Source organism: Oculina patagonica, chromosome 6 (genome assembly GCF_052425735.1).
Source record: "Oculina patagonica isolate OP01 chromosome 6, crgOcupat, whole genome shotgun sequence".
NCBI lineage: Eukaryota > Metazoa > Cnidaria > Anthozoa > Scleractinia > Oculinidae > Oculina > Oculina patagonica.
This window is the reverse complement of record NC_135763.1, coordinates 10,973,762-11,001,213: the sequence shown is the minus strand read 5'-3', so window position 1 is coordinate 11,001,213 and position 27,452 is coordinate 10,973,762. Positions and strand designations below refer to the sequence as shown.

Below are 27,452 nucleotides of genomic sequence, written 5' to 3'. Positions count from 1 at the left end.
GAAGAGGTCCAATGGCAACGTCAACAAAATATATAATGAGTTTAAAGGGTTACAAAAATAGAAAATATAGCAGTTTTCAATTGAGTGTCGTAAAACCAAAACCAAAGTAATTACTCCGACCAATCACAAAGGACACAGACAATCCAGTGAACCAATCAAAACTCGAAGCCAATACATGTAGCCGGCAAAAAGCGCGGGAAAACATGCGCGAGCGAGTCACGATTGGTTTTGGTTTTAGTTCTGATTGGCTGAGAAAGTGGCGCGAGATTTTCAAGCCAATCACTAAGCGTAGTAATACAAAACCAAAGCAAACGCAATTTACTTTCGACACTCAAGTGAAAACCGCTCTAAAATACAAAATAACGATAAAAACCAAGTGCTTTGTCTCTCTTCAGTTGGCTTTCGCCACTAACCATTACATCGTCGACAACTCTCTGGACACGTTTTCCACAGAGGAAACGTTTTGTAAGCTAGCTTCATCCGATTGCTTACTGGCAATGCAGTGTTCCAACACTGTCCTGCAGCGGCTTTTGATGAACAATCTTGTTTTGGATCGTCGACGTCTTTACAAGGCTCTAAGATTCAAACACAGCAAAATAGCAAACAAACTTAATACAAGGGTAGATAATATATAAGTCAAGACACGATGAGACAGTATGTCACTTGCAACCCTCTATTCTTCTTAGGTCTGCAGTACGGGTGTCGTCATTAACACTATTCATAGGTATAACACCGGTCTAGGCACAGAGGCCGAGGGTAGTAGTTACATGTTTAATTTAAAATTTCACGTGAAAATACATAATAGATTGTCATTTTTCGTAAATTGATATCAAAATGAAGGTAGACTCGACCTCGATTAAAAAGGTCCTTTTCTTGCACGTTTGCCGCATAATATTAACGACGCCTAAGGCCTAGTATCAACAAGCAAAATTATGAACATAATGTCGTTATGCTGCATATGTCCCATAAGAGAGAATGTCTAGAAACATACTCATGAGCGCCTCTGTAATCGAAATAATCATTATCATAAGAAAATGATCGATCGCAAGGCAAATACACAAACTCGAAAGTATGTCTACTGGCCAAGAGACGATTTGATTGTTGGCCATTTGTGACTTTTTGTTAGTTGCAGCCGGGCCTTTTCAACACCTCATAATCGTGACACGAGATGAACTGAAATGAATGAATGAAATGTAAAACTTTATTACATTGTCAAAACCACATAGCTAGGGAAGATTCCCTAACTAACTTGGGGCCGTTCAAAAGGCGTGGGGCGTGGGTATCGTCATTAAGATTCGATTTTTTGGGGAAAATAAAATGTAGCTAAGCCAAGATTGAGCGTCTAACTCTATAAAAAGCTTTATCTGAAGAAAGAAAACCGAAAAAGCTTTTGTTTGTACTAAAAAACCTGATATGCACTCAGCATATAGAACTCAGATGTTTTCTTTTTGCTACCTCTTCCACCTAGAAACTTCGCTATTCCGCGTAGTTTGGGGATTTGCCATGGGATGAGAAGAACTGACAGAAACGTAGGCTAACATGGCAACAGGATTAACCTTCATCTGAAGCTGGAATCTTACTGGCATTAGCTAGTGGCTACAGATTACTCACTGGTACTTAGTGTGTCGTTTTGTGACTTCTTTAACAGTCCTACGGAAAATATAAAATTCATACGTTGCCCTGGTCGAACATTGGTTTGGTTTAGCAATGTTTTGTGACCCAGGTAATATTAAGTGATACAGTGATACAGCCTAGTACCCAAGCGTTCCCTTCCCGCTTATCGATTTGGCGCGAAATTTCGTGACGTCACCGGCACGCCAACCCGTTCCCAGGCTCTTACGTGGACCTCGCGCTCGCCCGAGAGAGGAGGAGAATGCCTAGGGACTAGGCTGACAGTGATACATACTTTCTCCTGGGCAAAGGTTGGTATTGCAATGCTTCTTTTGATTCCTTAAATGGAGGTTGTCAGCTGGGCATGTTCTCGTGCGGACCTGGACTCCACCACCACAAGTCTTACTACATTCTCCATAAGATCCCCAGTTTCCACAATCACCTATTGAAATACAAATCACGAGTAGATATTATATATACACTTAATTTTTCTTCCTCAGAATCTCGATGTTTGGCGGGGAACAGTTTTTGTTGTTATAGATGTCATTTGACCTCGAATTAGCCAATAAGAGCGCGCGCTATATGGGAAAGATTTCTAGCTAAATAACAAAGCAAAACGACTTGAAATGAGTATTGCGGTCTTGTTAGTATTACAACTCCCCGTCGATGAGATGCCAGTCTATCACATATTGCTCCCAGATTTTTCCTGGGTATTCCATTTATATCTGGGCCCAGTTGTTGGAGGGAGGCGCGGTGGCCTTATGGTCAGAGCGCCGGACTCCGGATCGAGCGGTCCGAGTTCGAGCCCGGGCCGGAGTCACTTGTGTTGTGTTCTTGGGCAAGACACTTTACTCTCATAGTGCCTCTCTCGAGCTCCACCCAGGTGTATAAATTGGTACCGGCGACATCATGCTGGGGGGGAACCCTGCAATGGACTCGCATCCCATTCAGGGGGGAGTAGGAATATTCCTAGCCGCTTAATGCTACGGAAACCGGGATAAGCTCCGGCAGTGTGGGCCGCTTGGCTCGTGGCTTCTTCCAGTTGTTGGAAGGGTGGATAACGGTATCACTGGATAAACCCTATCCAGTGGCTGAATGTTAACAAAACATACTACACTATCGACTGGATAGCGATTTATCCGGCAGGACGCGTTATCCAACCTTCTAACAACTAAGCTATGGGTGTAAAGAAGAACTGTGAGAAGCAAGTGTCTTGCCTGACGAAAACACTGACCCATGTTCCCATGGTTTTTCCTCCAGGCCTAGGGATGGAACTCAGAGGTCCACTAGTTAATCAGTTTTTACTGTTATTTGTTTCTCTCCAAGAGTTTGCTTACTTGATGTAGTAATTTTTTTCTTTGACTAAAACGCAAAGCCCTTGGCCAGTCATCTACCTAAACCCGATACTAAATTAAATCCCAGTTGACTCGCCTTACTTATATACGCCGCGGGATACGAAGCATAAAATGTAAGTCGTCTCCTTCCCTCATCCTTACCCATGTCAGCGTAAGCCAAACCGAATGTCCCTATTTAGAGCGGTTTTCACTTGAGTATCGACATTAATTTGCGTTTGCTTTGGTTCTGCATTACTACGCTTAGTGATTGGTTTAAAAAGCACGCGCCATTTTCTCAACCAATCAGTAGTAAAACCAAAACCATCGTGACTCGCACGCGTACGCTTTCCCGCGCTCTGCGCTGATGACTACATGTGTTTGCTCCGAGTTTTGATTGGTTTACTGGATTGTCTGTGTCATTTGTGATTGACCAGAGTGCTTACTCTAGCTTTGGTATTACAACACTTAATTGAAAACCGCTCTATTACATGAGTTTCACGTGCGTTTAGCTAGCTTACCAGGATACTGCTCATCGCAAGCCTTTTTCATAATGTCTTCTAGTTTGGAACTTAATTGCCAATAGCCGGAAACTTGTACAACATCGTCGTTGGAACTGGCGATCTGCTGGAGCTCCGATTTATCTATCCCGCTCCCAATTCCGACGGCAATTCTCCTGACGCCTGCTGCCTGTATAGAATTAAAAGATGCAGTGCGTATAAAAGAAATCATCCTTCTCAAGCCGAAAAACTTCTTGCTCTTTCTTCATCAGCATTAAAAAACATGTTTCGTCTATTTGGGTTTTGACCTTGATCGGTCAAGCAAAAAACACGAACGTTTTGAATATTTAATTAAGCGTTCTTCCAAGTTTTAAAGGCAGTTTTCTTTATTAATGGTTTGTTTCGGTCACGACTATGAAAAAAATGGGATTTATAACTACTTATAAACAACTATTTTTCTCTAAAATTAATAACGAAAATGTACGTGCAGCTATACTCACATCCAAAGCAGGGGTCACTTGGCTGAATGGCTTGCTACCTGGGTTCGTGTCACCATCTGTGAGCACAATCAACACATTTGGTTTATCTGGTCTGTCACCGCTGTCTTCCCAGCCAAAGAAATCTTCGGCTGCCAGTTCAAGAGCTCTATCTGTCCTTGTTCCACCTTGAATGTGCGGCAGATCGTTAGCGCGGGAACTTAATGCGTTTATGGACTGAGCATCGGTAAATCTGGCCAACAACAACAAAAAAAATTATTTGTACCCTAAAATAAATTAAATTTACAAAACTAGGAAGAATAAAATGAAAACATGGCTGCCCGAAATAACCACCATTGGCTAATGAGAAACTGGGTAGCCATCCCAGTAGATGTAGATGTAGAATTAAAGAGGTGAAGTACTAAGGACTGAAATAAACAAATAGAACAAAACACAAACACGAAGACAAAAACTGAGTCAGCTTAAAAAATTTACATAAGTTGGAAAATAAGTGTGTAGACAAATTACCTAACAGAAGGACGAAATTGTAACTTACAGAAGTATAGATAGTTCAGTTAATAACTTGCAATAATGCTTGATTTGAACTTTTACTTAATTAGGTTCAGTGACAGGAGCTTTTTTAATTAAAATTTTATCTTTTATAGCATTTCAGATATCAGGTATAGAAAAATATCGAAAATAAGGACTGATTTATAGGACTGATTTGCCTGTACAAACCTGTGCCAAGTATGCGCTTCCCAGCTGTAGAGAAGGATCGCCATATGAGTTCCCGCTTCGGAGACGTCAAGTCTTCTAGCCAGTTCAATTAAATATTCCTTGGCTTTACTATAGTCTCTTTAAAGAATACTGTTGGAAGAATCGACGATGACACCAACATCAAGATGTTCCTTGCAAGGTTTGGGAGGGGGTGGCTCTGTTGGACCTTTAGGAAACAATCCAGAAATAATAAAAAGATCAATGATAAGAGAGGCATCCTCCCTTGATGGAAACTAGGTATCTTGAAGTTAAGTGCATGACGACTACTAACAAACATTTTTTTGCATTTTTACATTATTTTATTTCTATCGCTTACATGGCTGTGTGTTGCATGGCTCGCGTTTAGTGCCACTTCCTTTACAGTCTTTGCCATCTCCCGAGGGGGGTGGGTTGGTGCATGTTCTTTGTCTCTCACGTGTACCTCCTCCACAGGTCTTGTCACATGGGCCCGGATCTCCCCAAGGGGACCAGTTGCCGTCTTCACCTGTGTGAGATAAGAAACCCAGCTAAGATTTTGAAACGTTCGAGTTTAGAATTTGCGTATGAATATTTAATTGTTCAATTCTGCTTTGTTACGTATTTTGCCCGCTAAACAACCGTTTGTAGTGCTTAGAAATACACCGTTATCTTAAACAGGTTCCTCTCTTGTGTTTAGAGCATACTGCCATATCATACTTATTAACATCAACATACAATTTGCAAGTTATTTGTAGCCAATAACTGATCTTGACTGAGGGCCTTAAAACGCACAAGGGCAAGATTTTCCATCAGCCGTAAAAAGGGTCTGAATGGCGTTAGCGTCAAAGATGGAAATAAACTAAATTCAAACATTTTCTATATTTACATATACTCTTCTATTTGTGTTGCCTATTTTCTATTTCTACTGTAGGTATAAACGTATGTTATACATTACAAAGCTGATTATCAGTAATAATAGTTACAATGAAACCACCGAAAAAATGCTGCTTAATTTTGGACCGTCAAACTTCAAACCAAACCCATAAAACCACCTTGGTTTCCCTTTCCCCAATCAATCGTTATTTAAGAACATTTTATTAAAAATAAACCGTGCAAGATGTTACATACATGAGGTCGCTCGTAAAACTTCGTTTACAACTATCCAAAAATGTCCCGAATTTCATTGACTGATGACATTACCTGACAAGCTTCATACAACAACAATGAAAGTAGAAACAAGTTCAAGGAGGGACAAACGCACATATAGCCAGACAGTACAGTGTTCTGATGTTCAATCAAGATAAATAATGTTACAGGGACTATGCCACGGAAATTTAGCAGATTTTGGTCTAAACTGTTCTGAAATTAGTGGAAGGCAACGTAACCCACAAAAACAGTATCTGTGAACATCTAAAGGAAGATATAACCATAATTTGTGAATAGAAATCAAGCTACGGCTAGAAAAATCGATTTTTTGAAGACAATTTGAAAACATTTGCCTAACGTTTTTAAATTGCAATCCGTTTCCATCCGCAGCCAATGATGAGGGTCTGAATGGGGGTACCGCGATAACACAAAACACCATTTAAAATTTTTTTAAAAAAAAAAAAAAAAAAAAAAGAAAAAAAAAAAAAAAAAAAACTTTTTAAAAAAAAAAGGGGGAAAAAAAAAATTTTAAAAAAAAATCCAGAAAACCCATTAACGAAGACTTTCTTACCGCGGTCTAAACTTCGTTTAAATAACCGCCCTTAATTTTTTGGCTCTGTAACATGGAACAGTAAAATTTTAGGCATTTTAACACTAACAGTAAAAATTTTACTGTAACAGTAAGTTTTTTTTCAAAAAGAAACAAAAATGGCTCCGGAAAGGCCAATATTATTTTGTTTAGTATATGAAGTTTTCGGCCATTTTCGGACGATTTCCGATCAGTTCGGAAGATATCCGAAGACTACCAAATATTCCCGAAGACTGCCGAAGATTTCCGAAGACTACCGAAGATGTCCAAAGATATTGAAGATTTCCGAGGAGAAATCCGAAAATGTTCTCTAAGTTCATAAGTGATTTTATCCGATTTTTGAAGAGCATATAAAAATTTACAATGCTAAATTTTTTCACGAAAAACCCTCCAAACACTTAACAGTATTTTCTCCAGAAACAGTAAACATTAAAAAATTGGCTAATTTAACAGCAAACACTAAAAACTATGGGCAAATAACACTAAACACTAAGCCCCATTCAGACCCTCAATGATGCTAGATAACAGTTTAAAAACTGGTAAAATCCGTGACATAGTCTCTTTAAGTAACATACCACAATCCTGTGTGTTACATTCTTGCTCTTCCTCTGCTGGCCCCAGGTCTTGCTCGATGCACGTTGGCGCACCGCCAGATGGAGGGGGATTGGTGCAGGTTCTTGTTCGTTTCTGTACTCCTCCTCCACATGTTACACTGCATTCTCCCCATTCAGACCAGTCCGTGTAACCACCAGGTACAGCTAAAAATATGAAAACTCGATAATTAACTAACACTTAAAACAGTCTTAGCTGCAGTGGTTGAAATTTGAATAAGAATCGTTGTTGACACGATAGAAGGGCAGATGATGAAATGGAAACAGAATCAGGAAAATATGAAAAAAAAAAAAACAATTTGTACTTAATATAACGAATACTACTTTTAATACATTAACCTGGAAAGAAGCAAGAGACATGAGTTGAATATATGAGAGTTTGGTGCTGTTGATATTGCTTCACATTGTTCATAATTCATTGCCCTGCAGTGTACAGTTGACAGACCTTCGTTTTTCTGACTGACTTAAAACACTCATATCTCTTCATTTCACAGCTCCTGTCAGACTTGATTGAAAATCAGTGAGAGGAGAAACAAATCATCGTCAAGAAGCAGCAAATACAAATGAGAAAAGCAGTTCAGTTAGATGTTTAATCAGGATATATAACGTTTAATTCAACATACGGCAGTCCTGTGTGTTACAATCTTGTTCCTCCTCTGCTGGCCCCAGGTCTTGCTCGATGCACGTTGGCGCACCGCCAGATGGAGGGGGATTGGTGCAGGTTCTTGTTCGTTTCTGAACTCCTCCTCCGCATGTCACACTGCATTCTCCCCATTCAGACCAGTCCGTGTAACCACCAGGTACAGCTAAAAAAAAACGTCGATAATTAACTATCATTCAAAACGGCCTAAGGGGGGGGGGGGGGGTGGAATTGACTGAAAGGAAGGAGTTAAGTGAAGCGTTTACGATATTTCACGAATTAAATGATTTTCAGTTCTTACGGCATTCCTGAGTGTTACACTCTCCACTTTCCTTAGGTGGACCAAGGTCTTGTTCAATACAAGTTTTCCCTTGATTTTTTGGCTCTGGATTGGTGCAAGTTCTAGAATGCCATCGAACTCCCCCACCACAAGTTGCAGAACATTCCGACCATTCACTCCATTCAGTGTATCCTCCATCGATATCTACAAAAAGGAATAGTACATATACAAAAAAATCGGTAAAACATGACTGTAACATCTAGAAGGATACGTGTTGTATTAGATTACACCTTCGCACGCCATATGGTACACAGGATATCATAAGGCCACTAAATCTGCATGCTATACAGACATGACATTTGTAAATGTCATGGTTCAGTTCGTGTTTGCTGATTGCAAATGACGTGAAGTTGCCATCGGCGTCGTTCATCATGATCTCTTCGGCCATCGTCATCTTCATTTTTTCTCAGGGCAGGAACATTGATAAATTTTATAACACGGTAATAAGCGACTTTGAAAGTCACGAAACGCTGAATTTTTAACTAAAACTATTTGTCTAAGGGTTTTTTCTTAGCTACAGATTGGTGGGAAACGATTTTGGAGCGTTTTGGAACGCTAAATGGTGGACTTGAAACACTTGAAGGACTCTTTAGTGGAACAAACCTGTACAAAGAGCTTATCGGTTAGAAGCCTGGTTTCCAAAATATGTTTGTTAGAACCCTTCCTTAACAGCAAACAGGTAGTTAAGAAGGATTTACCCTTTTAAATATGGATCTAAAAATAAACTCCTGCATCGACGAATCAACTTTTCCAGACTCTTGGAAGGTTGCAAGGATAACTCCAATCCCTAAGACTAGCGGCTCCACCTCTAGTGCATCAGACATGAGACCGATATCAATACTTCCGGTCCTTTCAAAAGTTTTTGAAAGACTCGTACATCAGCAAGTCATTGATTACATTGATTCTCGCTTCCTGATAAAGGAGAATATCTCGGGTTTCAGGAAAGGACACTCAACGACTACTGTTCTATTAGGGATCAGAGATGACATTATTCGCGCCATGAAGCGAGGAGAAGTCACGCTCATGGTATTGGCCGATTTCTCAAAGGCGTTTGATACCATTAAGTACAAGACTGTCCTTGAAAAGCTTAGCCTGTTGGGCTTTTCCAAGGAATACCTCAAATGGACGATCCAATATCTTACAGGAAGGAAACATTTTGTGCAAATCGACGACAAAACGTCAGAGCTTTGTACGGTGAATTTCGGCGTGCCTCAAGGCTCTATCATGGGTCCACTTATTTTCAATCTCTATGTCGCCGACCTTCAGTCATATGTAACCGGAGTTACATGTCATCAATATGCCGATGATACCACACTGTACACACACTGTAAACCAGCAGATCTTCAATCAACTGTGGCTGAACTTTCCATTAATGTAGGCAAATTGGAGGCGTGGTCACGCGAGGCTAACTTAGTCATTAATCCTTCCAAGACTAAGCTGATGTTATTATCTACTCCGCAGTTATCAAAGGTCCATAGTTTAGACACTGCAAAGTTCGACATTACAATCAGCAGCACTCCCCTGGATCGAGTGACTACAACTAAACTATTGGGGTCTCACATCCATGAGCATCTTAACTGGGAAGGAAATGTCAGACAAGTAGCAGCGTCCTGCTATGCTACTCGAACAACCCTAAGGAAGTTAAAGAACATCCTGCCTTTCCATATCAAGAAGAATTTGGCACAGGCACTGGTCCTAAGCAAGCTATATTACAATGACATAGTATACCATTCACTCCCAGATTATTTAATGAAACGCCTCCAGAGAGTGCAAAAGGCTACAGCTAGCTTTGTACTTGGTAGATTCGCGTCATCCGATGACATCCTTACAAAACTCAAATGGCTTCCCGTAAAGGAACAACGCGAAATGAACCTACTCAAGGCAACCCACAAAGCTCTTCATAACCCATATTGGCCAAGTTACTTGAAGCTTAATGTATTCCAACACGAACGATGCCTAAGATCCAGTAACAGCATTCAATTAGAGAGGTCCCTAATTAATAATACTTTACAGGACCAAACTGCCAGCCTTTTTAACACATTGCCCAGCAACGTGAGATGCTGCCAAGACTATAATAAATTTTGTAAAGACACCAAAAACATTATTTTTAAGAGAGTTTAGAACATTTGAATTTTTAACTTTTTAGCATGTCTTAAGTATTTTTTTTGTTTGTTTTTGTTTTATATACTATAATTCACATAATTAGTTCTTATATCGTTTTAATACAATTTTATCTAGTTTTCATGTAAATATAAATTCTTAGATATTTTTTAAACTTTTACATCTGTAAATTTAGTTAGGATCGGGCAGGCGAAGAGCCACTCTGTGGATATACTGCCCGAAGTGCCATTATTATATTATTATTATTATTAATTAAAAGCCAAAGAAATACTTACTGCAGGTGGCTTCTTTAATATCGTCAAGCTTATTGTCTAGTTCGTCGAAACTCTTAGCATTTACCACTCGGTCCTTGTCTCCAGCAATCGTCTCAAGCTCTGATTGGCTTATCTTCCTTCCAATGCCAACAGCCACTCGCTGAACGCCCTTTTTCTGGCGGCATATTAAAATCAAGTATTAAGAACCTTGTATCATTGAACAAAAAATAAATATTGTGGCTAAAGAAGGTTTTGTAGAACCCTTTCTCCACAAGCCAAGTGGCAGTAAGATGGGGACTGATTATTCAACAAGAGATTGTTCAACAAGATCGCCACCACGAAATACCATCCACTTCAAGATATTTTGCCGCTGAAACCGTCAAGAACGCTAAGCAGAAGGGGACATGAATATCAATTTCTCCAGAAAAGAACTAAAAGATTAAAAAACTAGTTTACGAACATATGTCTTTTTAAATTTGTGCAATCACATTCGTTAAGTATTGCATTATATTTGATCATTATATATTTTTTATATTGTCTTTGATTGTAAGTATTGCATTATATTTGATCATCCTGTTTTTATATATTATCTTTGATTGTAAAGCCTCGCGTCAGTGGAGTCTAATTTGTAATAAAGACTCATTCATTCATTCATTCATTCATTCATTCATTCATTTATTTATTCATTCATTCATTCATTCAAGTGATTTCACAAACCTCGATTGATACATGCTAATGAGAATCGTTAAATGTTTAAATGAGGAAGAACAAAAAGAACGCACGCAGTTAAGCATACCATTGGTTTAAAGTTGAGACTGTGCATGTGAAAGTGCGATCTAAATGAATCGATTGCACGCACTACGTATACAGGCGACAGCGACCAATTCGCGTGCAAGTAATGTTATGAACGGAGTGCTCTCGTGGTGAATCATTCTGAAAGTGAGTGACAGTGCGGACAAGGGCGGTGGGCGTGAAGTAAACAAAAAGAGAAAGATCGATCATGCCAAGGAGGCACACTTAAAAATGTACGCCTTTTAACCTTAATTCGTGTTTTTATTTTACTAGTAACTAAACAATTTATATTTTTCCTCACCTCAAGTTTGTCTACGATGGGCCCATAAGGTTCTGAACTTTTGTGCGTGTTTCCGTCAGTGAAAACTATCATGATGTTTGGTGATTCTGGTCGATCTCCATTCTTTTCGACAAACACCTCGTCGGCAACTGTGTCCAGTGCTACGTCAGTGCGCGTGGGATTTCCTAGCTTGTCTTTATCCTTCATCTCCTGCAGGAGTTCTATTAACGCCTCTTTGCTGTGGTACTTTGAATCGCCCAGACTTGCGCGGATTTTGGCGTCATCAGCATACGTGACGATTGAGAAGCGAGTTTTGTCTTCACCAACGTTATACTTTTCAATGAGTGCCATGATCGAGTCCAACATTTTATCATAGTTCTCCCCTCCAACGCTCTTCGTGCGGTCAATAACGATAGATATATCTAGAGGAGGATCCTCACAGTCGTTTGAAGCAGCTGAATGAAAAAATCATAAAATGTCTCAATAAATAAGTTCTGAGAAAGTGAAGTTTATTCCTTAGCCTGCGTGGTACGCGTTCAAAGGGCAGGGAAAGGGGGAGAAATAGAAGAGCAAAGCGCGCTATCGAAAACAGGGTATCTTTTTTAAAGATCTTGTGCTAGCGATGTTATCAAATCTGCCTGGATTAAAGTTATTTCTTCTCAGGTTCCCAATACTGTTCACCGTACGTAATATAAAATATAAAAACCCGGGGGGGGCCCAAAAAAAAAAAAAAAAAAAAAAAAAAAAAAAAAAAAAAAATAAAAAAAAATTAAAAATAAAAAAAAAAAATAAAAATATTAGAGAAAAGAGGCCCTGCAAAAAAAAAAAAAATTTTAAGATTTCTATGTTCCTCTTAAAAATCTGAGAGATGTGGCCTCTCTTATGCTCTTTGAAGTAGTAAACTAAAGAGATAAATAAAGCCGAACTTATTTTGAGTTATAACAGTTCATGATCATGACCGCCATATTTTGATAATGACTAACGTACTTCGTTTTATGTAAACCAACAAAGTTTCTTGTTTATCTCAGTGTACATGTTTTTACATAGAATTCTTCTCATGTAGAAAGTACAGTAGCAAAATATAGATATGTGACAATGCCTTACACTTGGAGCCCATCACACCAATGTTTTTAGAAAAACGTTTGAAAGTGGTTAATTTGATGAAATAAAAAGGAGCAATTGACATATGAACACCCCTCGCCGCAATATAACCACATTATGGACACTTATGTTTAAAACCATGTTTTCAAAGCTGGGCTTTCAACAATAAGAATAAGGTTGGCATAGTTTGAAAAAATTGAAACTGCGACAAACTGCATCCAGGGGTAATCTCCTAATTCCCCAGCTCCACCCCCTATATTTTTCTGTTGGCCGGTGGCTTATCAATCCTCACACATTGGCTTGGACTGGGATTGGGAAGGGGGAGAGGAGGGCTAAACTTTGCGTAACGGTGTACTTATGTATGAAAATACCCTTGTGCAGGCCTTTTAAAGACAATAAATATTTTTTTTTTTTTTTTTTTTTTTTTTTTTTTTTTTCTTACAAAAAAAAAAAAAAAAAAAAAAAAAAAAAAAAAAAAAAAAAAAATAAAAAAAAAAAAAAAAAATAAAAAAGAATAAAATAAAATAAAAAAATAAAAAAAAAAAAGAGAGAGAAAAAAAAAAAAAAACAACGGGGTTGGAAACTTAGGTTCCCCCAAAAAAAAAAAAAAAGAATAATACAGGTAATGAAATAAAGAAAAGAATCCTTAATATGTTAAGGATCGTCAAAATACCCATTCATTTAACAAGATGAAGGTTTGAGCCATAGATGCTGCGAATGGGCAATACGTTTCTTACCTGTTGTCATACAAAAAAATGATAAAAAAAAAAGATTTACCTTGAGAAGGTGTAAGATACACTCCAACAAAAGCGCAAAGCCACAAGACTAGCATGGCGCGTCTTCGGCTGACGTCTGTTGAAACCAAAAAAAAATAAATAAATAAATAAATAAAAAAGGAAGAAAAAATATTTAGCGAATATCCAAGATTTTAGTATGTTAAAACCATTTCTGATTCAATATACGTTTTAGTGTATAGTATCTTGCAGTTTTTTTTTTGCGGAGTCAAATGACGAGTTAAAATGCACGCTAACAAAGAACGACATTTCCACCTTTCAATTGTTCATTCCAAGAATAAAGCTATCAGGCATAAATATTAGCAAAAGCGCTAAAATTTGTACATAGAAACAATAGGAAACAAAAAATTTGAATGGCTTATAAAATAATCGCATGTAAAAAGGCAAATAAAAAATCGCAAATAAAGGCGTAGAGAATTAGAGGTGTTAAGTTAACTAAAATAGACCTAAATAAATAAATTTGCACCAATCGAGCCATACTGTTTGTTGAGCACTTACAAACGACCTACACACGACATGAACTCGAAAACAATTATGTCTGTTTGAGATTGCGACTGTCTAACAGTTATGGAAATCTGTCAAGTTAACGTTTCAGTGAGTGCACCTGAATTGAGCGTTCTGTTAGCCTGGTATTTTCTTCAAGTGTAAATTGAATTCGGTGAAAATGGTCAAACAGATATTTGGATGACTCATCATTACCAAGCTAAGACCAATATGGAATTACTTATCCCAAAAGAACACTTAAATGCATTTAATTCGAAGTGAATTTTGGAATAAATTACTGTCGTTGGGATAAACAGTGATTCCGATAGTTCTCAAAATGACATTAAAGCAAGATTTGGTTGTGCTGTCATTTCTGATTAAACCATGCAGTATACATTTTTTGACTAAATATGTATGCTATAGGGATATATGGAAGGTCTTCATTTATATTTCTCCTTTGGGTCCTCAATATTAACATGATTATGGGAATTCATAATTCCTAGTGTTAACATATCAGTGGGCAGAATAGAGCGGTTTTCATTTGAGTGTCGAGTAAGCGTTGCTTTGGTTTGTGCTACGCTTAGTGATTGGCTTTCTCGCGCCACTTTCTTGCCAATCAGAGTCCCCAATCGTGACTCGCTCGCGCCGTTTTCCCGCGCTTCGTGCCAGTTACATGTTTTGCTTCGGTTTTGTTGGTTCACTGGTTGTCTGTGTCCTTTGTGTTGGCCAGAGTATTACTTGGTTTTGGTTCGACACTCAATAAAACTGCTCTATAGTGGTTATCTTAGTCGATTCTTTTTTTTCTTAAGGACGTCGATTAAATTGAGCGATAGATAGTTAAAGGTACAATAACATATAATTTCGCATTTCTTAACATTCAAGGTAAAGAAGAAGTTTAAAAAAATACGAACATTTGCTAAGATAGATCAATAAAAACAGGTTAATGTCCTTGAAGAATTAAATTGTATTTTGTAACAATTTTCAAAAGATACGACTTTTTTTCACAAACATGTTTCGACGGTACATCCGTCTCGTCGTGTGACGGTTTGAAGTTTACAGTGATTTAACGTGCCTGTTACAAATCATACGTTACATTGTGTTGAAAAGCAATACGCTAGATAATTTTGAAGTTAACGGAATAAGAAGCGCGCGCGCTGCAGCTATAGGGAAAGCGTCAAATTGATGTGTTTGACCTGTTGATTAAGGTCCGGCTTTTTCCACTTGATGTATTTTGTAACACCTTGTAACAGTGTATAACTTTAGCAAAACAAACTTATCATTTTCGTGTAAAAGGATGTATATGTAGCTCCAGGCCTTTGTCACTATTCCGTTTCGAACGTGTTCTCAAGATAAGACATTTAAAGGCGACATATCTTTGTTATTCCAAGTGGCGCACATCTGAAGTGAAGTGAGGCGTGCGCGCCTGTACGCGGCTAAGGCGCTTTGGTGAGGTTCCCCGGATAGACTCGCGGACGATCACTTTTCTTAAGAGCTATCTCGCAGCTGGAGACACTTTAGTTGGAAGTAATTGTTGTCGGTAAAAAGAGCGGATTTACTTATGCACTGTACGTATATTGATCTTCGAAATTTACCTCTTAACATCGAAACAGATTTTTGTAATGTAAGGGAGGGGCCAAAACTTGTCTCTTGCTGATAACACCCACCGTTATCAGACATTCAAGTAGTGCATTAGCGAGGAAGTATTCTTACTAAAACTCGTCTATGTTTTAACCATAAAGTGTACGATATTGATTCCCTTACCTTAGCGATGGATCTTCTGCGCGATAAACCCGTTTAAGTATGTCGTTTTGGACAGATGAGTTAACAGTTTTAACAGTCTGAAAGTCTTCTGAAGATTGATCACGACTGGCTAAAATGAACCCTTTAAACAAGCGAAGCGTAGGAGTTACATTAAATAAACTACATTGTTTTCTGCACCCTTTTGTTCTTTTCATGGGCAGTTGAGTTTGAGAGGTATAGCATCAAAACAACTCCACCACAAAAGATTGCTTTGCATATGTTTCTTATTTTTTCGCCTGCAAGATCATATCTTTTGATTTGTTCAGAAGATGAGATTTACAAGAGGAAGTCTATGTATATATTTTCTGGTAGTAAAAGATTTAAGACAAAACTTAAAAATTTTCCAAAGGCGGTGATGGTAGACGAACTATTTAAGGTTTTCCAACTGAACGCAGACCTCTTATAACCCAAAAGTGCACCGATGAGATGACAGTAATCACGCGGTAGATAAGTGCGTTGCTATTTTTGTCAGTGGGGGAGCTCAGACAACTCGCATCTAATACAATGGCAATCTGACCACAGAAAAAAAAAATTCTTTCACATTTCACGATTCGCTGAACACCCGTGCCATCAACACGCGTCATGAACAAACACAGCCTTCTATTGAAAGGGCTTTTTTCAGGCTCTCACAGGGGAATTCTTTTTCTTTCTTCTAAAGGGGATGGAGGAGGTCTAGTTACCCATGTAATATTGGTCAAAATAGTCTCCCATGATTTTGTTTGTGAAGTTCTCAAATCCCCGGGGCCCTTTTCTTATTATCCGACGAGGCGGCTCGGAACGATCGTGAGAACTTAACCTGCTGGCAAATGTCCCAGACAATGTTGATTTATTTCATTTTAATTAAAAAAGAATAAAAAAAGCTTTGATACATCCCGAAGGGAGAAACATCGCCTTAAGGGCAATAATGTTGAGAGATTATTGACTAAAGCAATTAAATTCCGTTGGTAAACCATAAGCTTGAAATATCCTCTAAGCCGAAGTTTTATTAAAAGACATAAAATGGTGTTATTCTGACAGACTTTAATACTATATAATAGGAACAAAAACCTTCCTGAGTATGTGCTGAGGTAAAACCCCTACAACACCAGTGTCTTAAAACGGATGTGGTGTCGAAAAAGGGGGTTTAATTTTAGCTTAATTTTTGTTAGGATAATTAGGTTGGCCGTACTCAACTGTAGTTGCATAGCTAAAGGAGGCTAGCGAGATTGTTCTCTTTTTGACTGATTTATTGTTTTCTTCTTGCAAACCTCACATTCCTATCGCAACTTCTATTGATTTCATCCCATGACAAGCTAACCTATACAAATGATAATTTCATAGACACACGTTAGAGTTACAGGAGAGCATCTGAACCATTAGATACTTTGGAAATGATCTTATTTGTATTTGTGAGAAACTGTCCAATCCATAGCAATAAGCAATTAAGAGAAGAAAGAAAAAACAGTTCGAAAAAATGATCAACAATCTGAATGTCTAAGCATGTAACAAAACGTTCCTTGAACTGCAGACATCAAATTATTACCCACATATTGAATAGTGAAATTACTTCACAAGAACCGAACCTAACAAAAGAAAGAATGTACCATCAGATTAAGCATCTCCATTCAGTTTGCCTTATTATCAAAATGTCACACATCCTTTGTTTCTTTATGGCCACTGAGCTTTATTAGATAATTACTAAGGCTCACAGGGTATATTGCAGGCAGTTGAGGCCTATTTTAATTATTGACCCTCCTAAAACCCTACTATTTTTCTCTCTCTACATTACTTCGACGACTTTAGTCGCTCCCACGCGGATTGTTTTGGTTCATGGCTGCCATCGTCGATATATCGCAGAGAGGGAGAGAACAATAGGGTTTTAGAGGGTCAGTAATAATTGACAGATATGGCGTTTTAAAAATATCTCTGTCACAAGAAATTGCTTTGCTGTAGTTCTTTTTAATTTTTTTCTGATACAGCTATCTCGATCACACAGTCAAAACATTTTTATCCCAGGAGATGAAATTACAGAAGGACCTTTTTCTGTTGCAGCGTAGCATTTGAGAGAAAGCTGAATAACGCGTAAGGCATCCTTAATCAACAAAGTGTTAAAGTTGCTATTGCATTTTGCGCATAAGTTATTATAAAGGAATTCAGTCAACTCATCACCCTAAGTTTAGAATACCGTTTTGTCGTGGATGTTTATAATTGAGATGGCAGTATTAGAAGAAGCTAAATTTCTTTTGGCAATGGCGACCTGGCTTTCCACAATAAGGAATCAACAGACTTGGAATTGCCATGGAAACCGGGGTGCGTGCAAACTCTTGGTATGACACACCGCTTTCACCTGCGGTTTTCTGCATAAGTCAAGACTGAGTTGCATGTTTCCGTGTTTTGCATGCAATTACGAGTTATTTGCATCACAATGTCGACCAAGCTGACGATTTCCACACAGATAACATTTCAGACAGCTGGCTCATAACACAATAAAAGTTTAACCACTGAAACATTCCTTGCTTTTTCTATGACAAAAGCACTAACCACTGGCACCATCAGGAAGACCTCATCCCAGACTAACAAGACCTTCCTTCCGCCAATTCCATTTAAATACCCTCCCATAAATCACCTACGCAGATTTTCTTTGGGTTTGGCGTGGGAATGTATGACAAGCTTAAAAGGCGTCAGGAAATTAACTGGTGCATCTCATGAGAGCTAAGAGTCTGTTTTCGCTTTAAAATAAAGTTTATTTTTGTATATTTTGCCTATTTTCTTGCTGCGTAGAAGGCTATCGGCACGGGGAATTGTCATTGTTTTAAAGGGAGAGGGTCAGGGAGATCCTGAACTTCTATCGTTATGTTTCCTGTTGGTTAGAACTCCTCTTCAGGGATTTTCTTTCCTAGATCTCCAAAAGAAAATGATATTGTTTATCTCCTCGAACAACCGTGGAAGGGGCTTATCCTGAGAGTCGGCTCGAATCGGTGTTCTTAAATATTCCCGGCGTGCACATGCCTGATTTAACGGTATACAACGGGGACAATCCAGTGAAGTTAGCATGTAGAGGGGGGCGTAAGGGGGGTCCGAACACCGCAAAACCGCACAGAGATACGCTCACAAAACCGCAAACCGCAAACCTTTACGTCCCCCTCCATGTACAATATATGAACAATAAAAGATAAAACCCCTCGGAGAGGCTTCAACAGAATTTAATTTCTTTGTAAATGTTTGTCAACGTCTCAGTTTTTAGACATTGGTCATCAAACAAAACACACAAAAAAGCTCTACTGGCATTAATGCAAACCTGACTCAGAAGGCAGGTTCTGTGGTCTTTAGTGTAGTCTATCGAAACTGTATTGAGATGGCGAGAGAGCATAAAAGGGGTCATGTATGGTCCCTCAAAATGTCGCAGTGCTCGCAATGCTCGCAATTTTAGTGGGTGCTCGTTTGCTCGTGCTCGCACATTTTTACAAGTGCTCGCATGCTCGGTTTTTAGTGGAGGTAGGTTTTTCAAAAGGCTCGTTGCTCGCAAGGCTCGTTTTTGTCAATGCTCGTGCTCGCAAAGAAAACGCTGTGCTCGCATGCTCACAAATGCTCGCAAAGACCATTTGATACTTATAAAATTACTAATCTGTGGAAACAAAATATAAATGCATATAGTGGTGTACATGATTATATCTTAAGCTTGGTAAAATATAGAAAATACATTTTTCAGTCAGTGATACAAGCTACATACGAAAAGAAATAAAGAAAACGTTTTGGGACTTGTAGCATAAACCATGTTGATTACAAGTAAATAACGGAGGAGTGACAGTCATATTTACACATAATCCCAAATAATTCGTAGAATTCAAAGCTCTTGCGATATATATTTTGTAAGCAGAAGTATTAAGGCGAAAGAAAATATATTTTACCACTGGTGTTTCACGGGGTTGCATTTAAAATCTTCAATAGTGTTCTCATTAGCGCATATCTGAGCGCAGTTAACACTTTGAGGGTCTAGGATCGACAATGATTTTACTCTAATGACATACGCGACTGCACTCGAGTATCCAAAAGCAATTCGCGATAATTTCGCGTAGAATGTTAAAAGTAAAGCAATTTTCTGTTTTCTTTAGTTTTCAGGTGTATCGAAAAGTTGTAACTTAAAAAAACAGAGTAAAACTAAAGGCGATGTTTATATTTAAGCTTTGATTGGCCAAATTTTATAAATTCTTGGTTGGAGTTTTGTTAATTTTCTTCGCGCTCCGAATTTGCAATTCTGCGCGTACAAACTAGCGACTTCAATACGGATCCGGAGATATTGCTAAAAGCCGGATGTGGAGATATAAAAACGAGGAATCCCTCATTTAGCCCTGACTATCTCACAGAACTACCAACAACAAGATAAGCGAGGGGCAGCTTTGAAATATCAAGAGAACAATAACGATGACGTGTGCGCCTACGAAACCGCTGCTCAAAATTACCGTGTTTATTGGTTTTGCACTGAGATCGGCCACGTCGAGTAACAGTATTTCGAAGTCGGTGTTCCAAATTATTGTTTGTCAGTTTTTCTTTTAAGTCATGCATCTGGCGCACGGAATTCATTTCATTTTTTTCATTCAATTCTTGGGGCTATTTACAATCCCTTTTTCTCCAAGTCCAAAGAGCAGTTGTTGTATACATAGGATAGTGAAGTGAAAATTCTTCCCCAATCGAACGCATTGGTACTCGCAAGATGAGTTATTCCTAGAGAGAAGCAAGCGGATAACGCGTGCGAAATGGTCCAAAAAATCCAAGGAGCGTTTATTATAAAAATAGGTGACAGGGGGATTATTTGGAAATTTCGCTCCAAAAAGCAAACGCAAAAAACAAATAAATTACTCCGAACAGCAGAAAGGGACTACGGTGCATGAAATTTCGCATCTTTGGCAACGGAAATGTTTTTCAGAAGCACGTACTAAACGGCGAACGAGACTTAAGCACAGCCATACATATTAATTATATGTGGAAAAATAAGAGAATTTTACTTGTAAGATACCAAAAATACCAAAATTGCAGTCACCAATTTTCTTGATAACAGTGTATAAATAAAGGTGTCATTCAAATATTTTTACTGTATTGGGTCCATTGCGAAACCGTTAATTTGATTTAATTTTTCTGTGTGAATTGATGTATTCTATGCTAATTTTTTCTCCAAAAGCCAAGACTCATACGTGTGCATGCAAAATCGTTTTTTGTTTTCTATAGGTTGGTGGCAATCCTTTCCAACAGGGAAAGTTTTATGGCTATATCAAAATAAGAGCGATGGCTAGCAACAACCGATTTCGTATATATAGCCATGCTATTTAAAATATCTATAATATAAAAAATCCAACGAGTGCGTCTAAACGGAATAAGCAAGTATTTGAAGCACCTGATGATACTTTTACTTTTCAATTTAATATTCATTGGCGCGTTTAAAAAGGTTGTGCCTCTGTCAGTGTAACTTGTTTTTTGTTCTTATTCACGTGCACCTTGGTGGTAAGTATTTAAGCTTGACTTTGTTTGCCGATAACAAAGTAAAGTGTTGCAAATTACTGTTTATTTATTTATCTAGTCATTAAGTTTGTGTACTGTTTGCAGTACCTTGCATGATCCATCAAAGTCGAACGAACAGCTGTTATGATGCATAACCGACATTAGTGGAAATGAGATTTTTTCCCCTAAGTTACTTTTGCCCTACCATCAGCAGCTACGAATTTTAAATTAAGCACTTCCCTTGAATTGTGCATTAACTTTTTTGTACTTAGAGCAATCTACTTCTAGGAAACGTCCTGTAACTTGCTAAGTTCCCACAAAATGCAAGAATTAAAAGCCGTTAGAAATGTAATCATGAACGGCGGTCTTACTGTCGTATTTTTCCGGGACATCAGTAATTTTACCTACCTTGGGTTTTCGTCAATTTATCGAATCAAAGCCTACTAGAGATGAATTCCAATCTCAAATGGCCCAAACCTGCAGAAAATTAACAAAAGGGTTGACTGTTAATTAAAATGTTCTTTTTTGCTACAAAAAAAATTAAAGAAAACTTGTTAAGTGTATCTCACCTGTCTCTCTCTGGTAAACATAAAGCCTGAACTAAAATGTGATTAAAAGCAACTTAGTATGAGGTATATGCTAAATATCTAATCTTTCTATTGGTTGTTGGCAACTTTTCGACGTCGGTGATTGGAGGAATATACTGACACATTTCCCCATCCTTACCAACGGCGATTGTTTCCACAAGAATTCAAACGTGGCCACCTCCTGCAAAAAAGTGTTTTGGCCCATTTTATTACAACAGTTCTGTGCTTTTTGCTTTCTTTGTTAATATTCCACGTCTGAATGCAAAAATAGCCAAAAATATGAACAAAAAATGCCAAAGGTTGATGGTTCTTAAAGTCGTGTTTAATGAGATTATTAACCCATCTTATGTTTGGTTATGATTATTTTTCAGCTAGTCATAACATGGCCTCATACGTGGACGCTCTTTGGACTTGACACATAAGCTTTCCTGATTGCGCATGTGTAATGAGCCCAAGAACATCTACGTCGGAGGCTCGAGATAATGCGTTTCAAACAGAATGCTGTTTTCGTTTTGTAAACGAAAATTAGTTTCATGACGGAAGAGATCTAGAACGTTGCACTTAACGTTAGATTTTAAAGAGAAGTGATCAGCAATCGAGCGCAGTACTGATGAACCACTACACCAAAATGCTATCAGTTTATAATTTTCAGCTAGTCATAACATGGCCTCATACGTGGACGCTCTTTGGACTTGACACATAAGCTTTCCTGATTGCGCATGTGTAATGAGCCCAAGAACATCTACGTCGGAGGCTTGAGATAATGTGTTTCAAACAGAATGCTGTTTTTGTTTTGTAAAAGAAAATTAGTTTCATGACGGAAGAGATCTAGAACGTTGCACTTAACGTTGGATTTTAAAGAGAGGTGATCAGCAATCGAGCGCAATACTTGATGAACCACTACACCAAAATGCTGTCAGCTTACAAACTGATCAAATTAAAAACAAAAAAAATATACAAAAAAACCCGGATGCCATTCCACGTAGCGATTTGCAAATTATCCTTTCGAGAACAAGCGAGGGGAACTCGATCAAGAACAGCGGACCAGTAGTCGAAAAAGATTTAGTCTGTGGAGATTATATTTAAGTGCCGAGAAATTTAATTGGCCAAGAAGTTCTGATCAAGTTCACTTTTATCTTTTTAACGATTGGCAGCCTTGCAAATTGGCCAGAACGAAAACAAAATTAAGCACGCAATAACTTATTTGGACAGGATCTGCCGAGCGGTCATATAGATTCTCTACTGATCAAAGTTGTCGCTTCTCTAGCGATCAAAGTTTCACGACATTCTAAGTGCGGTCTCGGCATGATTAATTTTTGTCCACAGTTGGCTCGCTCTTTCCATTGACTACCCATCGTCCATTCTCGAAGGGTGTCGCTAGCTGGAAGGCCTTGGACCTTTAAAGAATGAATCCGACCACTTTTATCCGGTATCCATATCGTTTTCCAAATAAACAATTAATCTTAAAAGCTTGGCGGGTTCGACACTCAAATTTAAAGAGCAGGAAAGATTTTCGCACTTTTTGCATGAAAACATGGATTTGTATCATTTTCTTCTTTAATACAATTTTTCAGCAAATGAATAACTATATAAACTAACTAGATGCAAAGTTGAAAAACAAGCAAACTAATTATTTCATTCAACGATGTAAATGAACGAGTAAATGCATACGACTGATATTCTTCAGCCGGACCAAAGTTACTCACCGTGAAATGTATTGGATCAGAACCCTGTTATAACAAACACAATTTCTCAGAACTTTGGAACGTCCTATATCGGTGTTTCACTGAAAAACCGAAAGACCTTTTAATGTTCAGAAGGCTACGAGCTTCTGAGCAAGATCAAAATTAAAAACAAGAGGTTTTGAGTTTATAGAGACAATATTTCACATTATTCGTCGAAAGTAATATGTTGACAGTCCAAATGAAATATTCTCTTAAAGGATGTTAACGACTAGCTCTCCGTCGCTATAGGTATCGTAGTTGTTTTATGAGTGAGTATTCGCCCACGTTGAACTCCCACACGGTCTCATAGAATTCCAACGCTCAATTTATTGCATTTTTCAAATTATTTTTGCAGAAGGTAGAAAGATTTTGGCATTGAAGTCATTTTTGATATAAATTACATAGAAAACATTAAATTTACATAACGTTAACGTTATTAATTCAGACAAAATGTTTTCTTGAAAGATGTTAATGACTCGCAGTCGGAAGCTTTAGATCTCGTATTTCAATAATTTGAGTGGGTAGCACTCACGGCAAACTCCCACCCATAGTAACCTTAAATTAAACTGCCCCCACGTTCAACTCCAACATAGAAACGTGCACTTCTTGCCACATGAAAAGCTTACAAAGATTATATGGCGACAAATTCGCGTTGTTTGTTTAACAGTTAACTAAATTGTCCAGACGAAACATTCTCTTGAAGGATGATGATGGTTCGCTGTCGGTAGCTATAGATATCGTATGAATAGTTTGAGTGGGTCTGAAGTGGATAACATTCGCGTTAAAGCCCCGCTTGGTCAGCTTGGTCATGTGGAGTTGCGACGCTTTTGAATAATTCAATCTCTTGTCTCGTACATGAGGACCCGCATAGGACATTTTTCTGTTCGCTGTTGGAAGCCAACGTTGCTATAGACGCCATATGTAATTATATAGCAGAATCGCAAAAATGTGTGAATCCTCGCAGTTGGAGGTGAATCTCATCTTGATTGACAATTTCAGCGTAATCACAGCTTGCATTCTATTTGGTTTTTATTTTATTTTTTAACAGAGAAAGATAACAGTTGTACCAGTAAGCGGGATAGCTGAATAATAACGGATTATACAGATCAGTGTACAGTTCTAAAAATAATTTAAAACAATGTTTAAATCTGTTTATCGTTCACTTTGGTTCATTTCACGCAGCGAAGTCACTGCGGCACGGCGTGAAGCCGCGATTGTAAGTTTTTCTGGAAAACAACGCGTGAAAAATTTAATTTGAGGATTGATTCGATAGTAGTTATATCAATTGTTCGCTATGTCAGTTTTCATTCTGTGTTTGCTTCAGTGACAACTGATTTCGTTTTTCTTCAATGCGAGATGCTCACGTATTTAATTCAGTTTCAGTTTCTTTGTCTTCATCGTAGTCACAACCTTTTATGTTGACTGATAACAGACCTATCACGTTAATAACCGCAAGCAGCTCAGAGCGCCCGCTAACGTAAACATTATCTGAAAACACAAACTGCACAGTAGCGATCAAAGATATCACAATGTTTTTGTTTGCTATTTATAAGCGCGTATCAAAAACTGTCCATGTCGCTAAGGTGTCCATCCATTATTAAATGCAGACACTCTTTCAGCTTGTCGTGAGCTGGTGTGTACAAGAATAGCGAGTATTGTGTTATGAATTTTCACGCCTCGAATAAGTTAGCTGTGCGCCAGAAAATTACCCAGCAAGTTATGGAATAACGAATAAAAAGACGCGAAAACGTAACACGACACACTGAGCCCAAAGGGGCTTTTGATCCTTTATTTGTACTGATGAATGTAAAAACATGTTTCATGCGATCAATTTTCTAAATGTCTTCGCACAAAAAACACGGAAAGCAAGAAAAAGGTGCATTCTTAACAAGCACAATATGAAATCATGGCACTATCAAATCTCTTCAAACTCGAACTACCAAATTATATGCCGATTTCACTTAGAAGTTTTGTAGAAAATCATGGCATTATAAAATATCCCCACATTCGGACAGCCCCAATTCCCCCTGCCCCTTAAAAACAAAACCTCTTAGAGTTGGATAAAATCGGGAAAAATTTCATAATGCCATAACGTCCTAACTCACAGAATCACGGGCGAGCCACCTAGTGTTTCTGTTGCAGTTCTTGCACTTAGGAGTTTAGTAGAAAATCATGGCATTATAAAATATGCCCACATTCGGACAACCCTAATTCCCCCTGCCCCGTGAAAAACACCTTCGTGGAGTTGAATAGAATCGGGGAAAAAATGCAGAAAGTTTCATAATGCCATAACGTTCTATAAACTCACAGAATCACGGGCGTGCCACCTAGTGTTTCTGTTGCAGTTCTTGCACTTAGGAGTTTAGTAGAAAATCATGGCATTATCAAATATCCCCACATTCGGACAACCCTAATCCCCCCCCCCCTGCCCCGTGAAAAACCCCTTCGTGAAGTTGAATAAAATCGGGGAAAAAACTGCAGGAAGTTTCATAATTCCATAACGTTCTATAAACTCACAGAATCACGGGCGTGCCACCTAGTGTTTCTGTTGCAGTTCTTGCACTTAGGAGTTTAGTAGAAAATCATGGCATTATAAAATATATATGCCCACATTCGGACAACCCTAATTCCCCCTGCCCCGTGAAAAACACCTTCGTGGAGTTGAATAGAATCGGGGAAAAAATGCAGAAAGTTTCATAATGCCATAACGTTCTATAAACTCACAGAATCACGGGCGTGCCACCTAGTGTTTCTGTTGCAGTTCTTGCACTTAGGAGTTTAGTAGAAAATCATGGCATTATCAAATATCCCCACATTCGGACAACCTTAATTCCCCCTGCCCCGTGAAAAACCCCTTCGTGGAGTTGAATAGAATCGGAAAAAAAATGCAGGAAGTTTCATAATGCCATAACGTTCTTACTCACAGAATCACGGGCGTGCCACCTAGTGTTTCTGTTGCAGTTCTTGCACTTAGGAGTTTAGTAGAAAATCATGGCATTATAAAATATATATGCCCACATTCGGACAACCCTAATTCCCCCTGCCCCGTGAAAAACACCTTCGTGGAGTTGAATAGAATCGGGGAAAAAATGCAGAAAGTTTCATAATGCCATAACGTTCTATAAACTCACAGAATCACGGGCGTGCCACCTAGTGTTTCTGTTGCAGTTCTTGCACTTAGGAGTTTAGTAGAAAATCATGGCATTATCAAATATCCCCACATTCGGACAACCTTAATTCCCCCTGCCCCGTGAAAAACCCCTTCGTGGAGTTGAATAGAATCGGAAAAAAAATGCAGGAAGTTTCATAATGCCATAACGTTCTTACTCACAGAATCACGGGCGTGCCACCTAGTGTTTCTGTTGCAGTTCTTGCACTTAGGAGTTTAGTAGAAAATCATGGCATTATAAAATATATATGCCCACATTCGGACAACCCTAATTCCCCCTGCCCCGTGAAAAACACCTTCGTGGAGTTGAATAGAATCGGGGAAAAAATGCAGAAAGTTTCATAATGCCATAACGTTCTATAAACTCACAGAATCACGGGCGTGCCACCTAGTGTTTCTGTTGCAGTTCTTGCACTTAGGAGTTTAGTAGAAAATCATGGCATTAGCAAATATCCCCACATTCGGACAACCCTAATTCCCCCTGCCCCGTGAAAAACCCCTTCGTGAAGTTGAATAGAATCGGGAAAAAAATACAGGAAGTTTCATAATTCCATAACGTTCTATAAACTCACAGAATCACGGGCGTGCCACCTAGTGTTTCTGTTGCAGTTCTTGCACTTAGGAGTTTAGTAGAAAATCATGGCATTATCAAATATCCCCACATTCTGACAACCAAATTGTTTGTTCGCCCAATTCCCCCTGCCCCTTAAAAAACCATTTAGAGTTGGATACAACCTGGAAAATTATGCAGGAAGTTTAATAATGCCATAACGTTCTTACTCACAGAATCACGGGCGTGCCACCTAGTGTTTCTGTTGTAGTTGTTAAATATTTGCACTTAGGAGTTGTAGAAAAGTATGGCATTATCAAATATCCCCACATTCTGACAACCAAAT

The 27,452-nt window shown here is 38.5% G+C and overlaps 1 protein-coding gene and 1 pseudogene across 2 annotated transcripts in view; one reads left to right on the top strand and one right to left on the bottom strand.

The window, feature by feature from the left end:
• Window positions 1–15,685, bottom strand: part of LOC144658671 (uncharacterized) — a 23,612-nt pseudogene extending 7,927 nt beyond the window's left edge. Inside the window, exons 1-13 of the transcript XR_013571758.1 lie at window positions 15,566–15,685; window positions 13,305–13,379; window positions 11,448–11,881; window positions 10,376–10,529; window positions 7,941–8,123; window positions 7,623–7,805; window positions 6,964–7,146; window positions 5,012–5,179; window positions 4,657–4,861; window positions 3,943–4,171; window positions 3,464–3,632; window positions 1,907–2,053; window positions 414–575 (exon numbers count right to left, since the gene is read on the bottom strand). The product of XR_013571758.1 is annotated as an uncharacterized LOC144658671 (transcript). The remainder of the gene's footprint in view (window positions 1–413; window positions 576–1,906; window positions 2,054–3,463; window positions 3,633–3,942; window positions 4,172–4,656; window positions 4,862–5,011; window positions 5,180–6,963; window positions 7,147–7,622; window positions 7,806–7,940; window positions 8,124–10,375; window positions 10,530–11,447; window positions 11,882–13,304; window positions 13,380–15,565) is intronic.
• LOC144658675 (uncharacterized) overlaps window positions 1–27,452 on the top strand; it is a 131,867-nt gene that overhangs the window by 28,238 nt on the left and 76,177 nt on the right. The window lies entirely within an intron of this gene.